We start from the raw sequence: 6,171 nt of genomic DNA, 5'->3' as shown, positions 1-6,171 counted from the left end.
GTTTAAAAGTTACGCTTAAAAAACCAGTTTTGACAAGGTCCAAATGATCGCCTGTTTCTCAGAGATGGCTAAACCGATTTATGCGCTATTAGTTTCATTTGAAAGGTAATATAGCCGGATAGATCACTATTGAATTGTTTTCTGATTGGACATTTAGTTTGAAAGTTATGAGCAACCGTATACACCACACCAAAATTAACTATAATTTATAATGATTTTAACCAAGTTAATTTGCCTAATTTCAATTATTTTAATGTCAAACCAGAGGTTTTGACACTACGAATATATATGCAATATTTCACAAGAATTGGTTTTTCCGCTCAAAAGATATTAACCCTCGAACACTCGCGCTAACTTTTGTAACACAGTTATTCGCGCGCACAATAGCCCAAAACCAAAGAAAACGTGCGCGCTAGATTTTTGACTAGGAAAACTTGCTTATAAGTTTATCAAACCTTTGGAAGAGTTTTTTGACATTGAATGCTCTATCGTCTGGTAGCATTTAAATTTTGACTAATCCCCCTAAAAGTAAAATTAAAAAAAAAATTTTCTTCAATTTCAATATAGCACATTGATATGTTCTGCAAAGTTTTAGAGCATATTATTACAAGAAATTTTAATGAAGACAGTAACCTTCTATCTCTTCATCGGAGATAGAGAAATCTTATTTATTGTAAATGCACTTGTGAAATCGGTTTTTCTATTTCGGCTCTTTTTGTAATTGTTGTATGACTTTTTCATGTATTACAAAGTTGTACAAATAGTAAAAATACACAACTTTACTGAATGTAGTATACCTCTATGTCTGCTTGTTTAGGATCTGTAGAACTTTGATTATAAAAAACACCCTAATTTTGACTCCGAATTATTCGACTACCAACAGACGGCTACATTTTAAACATTTTACATTTGCTGATAGTTTTGCTGCATACAGACATCATTTTGTATATGAAGAAACGAGATAAAATGCCAGTTGGGGTCAATTGCGGTACACCTCACATGCTGCTTGCTTCGGTTCTGTGATTTTCTGTCGGTTTATGCTGATCTGTTTTCCTAACAATTTAAAGTATTAATGCATCAAATAATTCTGATATTTTGCTTAACAAGTTTATTGAAGAATATACGTTAGTTAAACTTCAAGAAAACTTTATTGATGTGAACCAAATAGAATGGAATTACAGGAAATTATGCATAGTTCAAAAGCCTATAAACTAGACCTTTACTACGCAATGTATATGTTAAAGAATAATATTTCTTTTTACAACCTTATTTTACTTGCACTTACCTACATTAGTAACAACTTACTCAGCAATTTCATGAGAAAAGGAACTATCAAAATTTATAAGTGCTGCCAAAAGATGAATTATTTTCCGAAGACGTGTCGATTTCTATCTCAAATAGCAAGTAAGACCGTATAACAAAGGTTCCTTGCACCACTAGGTGGATTAAATCAGGTTTTCCTCAAATCATCAAAGCGTTGATCCCTGCTTCGCTTCTAGCCGTCCGCCTGACCTACCCGCTGATCCAGGTTCCGGCCCATCGGGATCTCAATCACTCCCTCGTCAGGTTCCTCAAGCTGCTCTTTCGTTAACAATATACTACCAGAATGTTCGTGGATTAAGAACGAAGACCAAGGACCTTCGCTTGGCTCTCTCCTCCAGCGACTATGACGTCATTGCGCTGACTGAAACCTGGCTTAGCAGCGACGTGTTAAACTCTGAACTTTCGTCTGACTACGAGATCTACCGTCTGGACCGTAATCCTGCTACGTCTCAGCTCCTGCGGGGCGGTGGCGTGCTGATAGGCGTTAAGAAGCACCTGCGATGTAAGTTGGTTCCCTTGGTTAACGCAAACAGTTTGGAGCAAGTCGCAGTGTGCGTATCATTGCCAATGCAGTCTGTATATATATGCTGTGTCTACATTAGACCAAACTCAGACCCACTTGCGTACTCTGACCATGCATCCTGTGTGCAACAACTATGCGATATCGCTAAATCGACTGATGCAGTCATTGCATTGGGTGACTACAACTTGCCTATGCTCTCGTGGGAATTTGACGCCGACATGCATTGTTATATTCCAATTAACGCCTCGTCTGAACAAGAAATAGTCCTGACTCAATCCATTCTAGCATGTGGGTTACAACAGATTCAGGATATTCGTAATGTGAATGACAGACTACTTGACCTGGCTTTCGTTAGCGACACTGACAAAATTGAACTCTTCGAACCGTCCAGTGGAATTTTAAAACTTGACGCTCATCACCTTTTATTGTTAAAATTGACTACATTCGGGCTACTGAAGACTTCGCTACAGTTCGCTATTACTATGACTATGACGCCTGCGATGAAGCTGCAGTTCATACACGGCTTCAATCCTTAGACTGGGCAACAGTTTTAGCAGATTGTGATGTTGACCACGCTGTTCTCCGGTTTTATGATGTGATCTTCGATATCATCCACTATTAGACAAAGACTGCCGCGGGTGCGATTCAGCCAACCTTGGTGGACCCCTGAGTTGCGAAATCTTAGAAACAGATTACGAAAAGTCAGAAAACGGTTTATTAAACTACGATCAGAGGAAAACAAGCGTCTACTTCGCGACATGGAAGAGTTCTACTCCAGCCGGTTAAACACAGTGTTCCATGAGTACGTGTTGCGCAATGAGGCGAACGCAAAACGGGATCCATCGACTTTTTGGACTTTTGTGAAGAAGCTTAGACGTAATGGCGGTATTCCGCACGACGTTTTCTTGAAAGAAGCTCGCACGGACTCCGCGGTAGCTGCTACTTTTGCTAAGTTCTTCAAGAGTGTGTTCTCGAACATTCATCTTTCTCATACGCCGGATGAACATCGGGATTGGCTGACCGGCATAGCGCATTACAACATCTACCTGCCACACTTGATCGTATCCATCGAGGATGTGAACAAGCACTTTCGTCCGTAGATTCCTCAAAAAGTCCTGGTCCAGACAGTCTGCCACCATCGTTCATTAAACAATTTGCCACATCCCTCGCTACACCCGTGTCAATCATCTTCAATCGTTCACTAGATTGTGGTATTTTTCCAACGATGTGGAAAGTCGCGTCCATCACTCCTATACACAAGACTGGAAATGTCCACGACATTGAGAACTATCGCGGAATTTCAATTCTGAGCTGTCTCCCCAAGGTTCTTGAAAAGATGGTCTACGATGTTGTGTATCATGCAGTACACCCAATAATTTCGGAACACCAACACGGTTTTATGAGAAAACGGTCTACAGCCACGAATTTTATGGTATTCGTCAACTCACTGATCACGAGCATTGAAAAAAGAAGACAGGTCGATGCGATATAAATCGACTTCAGCAAGGCATTCGACAAAGTTCCACACGCACTGGCAGTAGAAAAAATGCGGTGTATGGGGTTACCAACCTGGGTAACACAGTGGATCCAATCATACCTTACCAAACGCTCTGCTTTTGTCAGCATCAATGGTACTAATTCGGCTTGTTTCGAGGTGCCATCCGGTGTGCCTCAAGGCAGTCATCTAGGACCCTTGATATTTTTACTTTTTGTTAACGAGCTGTGCAGTCGTTTGAGCTGTTCTAAACTTATGTTCGCAGACGACTTAAAGATATTCCGTGAAATTAAGTCCGCACTTGATGGGTGCGCTCTTCAAGGCGATATTAATTCTCTCTCACGATGGTGCACTCTGAACGGCATGGAAGTTAACGTCACGAAATGTTGCGTCATATCTTTTAGCCGTCTACGCGACCCCCTGCAAAACGATTACACTATCGGGCAAAACCATTTACGTCGAGTACAGGCTATTAAGGATTTGGGCGTTACTATTGATTGTAAAGCCAGGTTCAATGATCACATCTCTACAATAACAGCTAAGGCTTTCGCAATTCTAGGTTTCGTGAAAAGAAACACTAAAGCATTCCAGGATATATACGCACTTAAATCGTTGTACTGTGCACTTGTCCGCAGCATTCTGGAATACGCTGTCGTTGTATGGGCTCCATACCATGCTGTGCATATCAATAGATTAGAGGCTATCCAAAAAAAATTCCTGAGATACGCTCTGCGTTTTCTGCCCTGGGATGATCCTATAAATCTACCAGCCTATTGGGAACGCTGTAAACTGATCAACCTGCATTCGTTAGCTGGGAGACGGAAATTATTGCAAAGACTTTTTGTTTTCGGACTACTAAACGGAGATGTTGATTGCAGCTCTCTTTTAAACCAAGTGAACATTCGTGTCCCCCGAAGGCAACTCCGGAATCATTCCCTTCTGTGGCAGCCTTCTCATCGTACAAACTACGGGTACAACGAACCTTGGGCCATGTGCTGCCGTGTCTTCAATGATACTAGTGAAGTGTACGATTTCAACATTAGCAAAACTATTTATAAGCGTAGGATACAACTATTAGACTAAAACAAATTGTCTGTACAACTCTAAGTTGAAGATAATAATATAAATAAAAAATAAAAAAAGAGGGGAATCCGCGAACTTTAATCTAGAGAAATCAAACACGCACGATCTAGCTCTAGATAACGACTCCCTTTATTGAAACTAAATTTACAAACAGGAAACTTAAGACCAGGTAATAAAAACTGCTGTCGGTAGGCATCGTTGGTAATTCCATGGTTGTGAGTATCGGTCCGCCTATTTTGATGCTTCGTCCAGACGGTGTGAAAACAGGCAAACGTCCTGCCTATGGAATGTTGATATGATGATGATGGGCAAAGCGAGATGGGCGGCTAGTTTTGGCAGACAATAACATATCCCTTTAGTTTATTTGGCGCATAGGTAGCAAGCGCCGTTAAACAAAACAAAACCAAATTAAACCATATGTTGTGAATGGGGGTCTTCCTCGCCAGAAGGCCGATCCTTCAATCAGCTTATTGTAATGCATCTGGGCAATTCATATCACACCGCATATACTTTAAAATAGAGGTAGGCAAATTAAGGAAGAGTGGCGCTGCATCTCTCCCCTCTTATTGAGCTGCAAGACACACGTCTTGCAGTGGTTAGTTGTTTGGTGATATCCATTAATGCCTTCCTGGTGTAGACAAGTCTACATAACTGAATGGAGTATGCTGATATCATATAGCTTGACCAGCGATGTTCGTATATATTGTCGTTTTTCTTATTCGCTTCAGGTTTGTTTTTATTTCGTTAATTTTTTAAACCTTTGATGATGTTCTTTTGATATTGACCTTTTTGTCTGCAGAACCTTCTGCGTTGGATTTTTGATTTCGCCTTTTGAAGCAATATTGTCGCCGCTTATGACATAGTTGATAAAACGTTCTTCTCGGTAAATGGTGTTGGTATCAACTTGATAATTATATTATGTATCTTTTCTTTTGACATTCCTTTTCGCTCGCTATTTTTATTGTCATAGTACTTTGCCATTCGCTACTTCTCCCATTTCCGTTGCCTTTCGCTGCTTCCGGCTGATCTAGCATTCAGCTCGTCGGTGCCTGGGTACGGCACAACATCCTTCCTTTGCGGACTGCAGAGTCGTTTTCTTTATCGCAACGCTTCATTTTATAATTGTACTTATTTTTCTATCACAATATATTAATATTTTTTTGAAACGATGATTCTACAATTGATGAACACTCAAAAAAATATAAATGCTATTGGGATACACTAATAAAATGGTGCAATAGATTATACCCGTTACAATTTATTATATGCTACAGATACAAAGTATTATTTTCTATGCATCAAATTGACAAGACGTTTAACCATGATCCTTATGTGTGCCACACATAACGCAAATATGCTTTACTTTCATTTCGGATTACTTAACATCTCCGTGCATATAAATACAAACAGAATTTAATATTATAAATTATGAATTGCAACGTAATATTCAATGATTAAAATGATAAAATGTAAGTTGATAATTCATTTGCTGTATGTAATATTACATTGGATGTGATATTAAATTATATTAAAAAATAAGAATATAATTTAATAAAATATAATTATTAAATATTATTTTTTTCTTTATTTTTGAGATATTATCAATAAATTAATATATAATTTTATAAAATATAATTATAAACATAATTTATAACAAGGCCACTCCAAAGGTACATATTGGTGGGCTGCAAGCTGGCCACTTTAGCTTTGATGTCCTGTTATCTATTTATTTATTTTTTTTATTTTA

This window comes from Sabethes cyaneus, chromosome 3, assembly GCF_943734655.1.
Source record: "Sabethes cyaneus chromosome 3, idSabCyanKW18_F2, whole genome shotgun sequence".
NCBI classification, from domain to species: Eukaryota; Metazoa; Arthropoda; class Insecta; order Diptera; family Culicidae; genus Sabethes; species Sabethes cyaneus.
Note: the sequence above shows the minus strand (reverse complement) of the source record.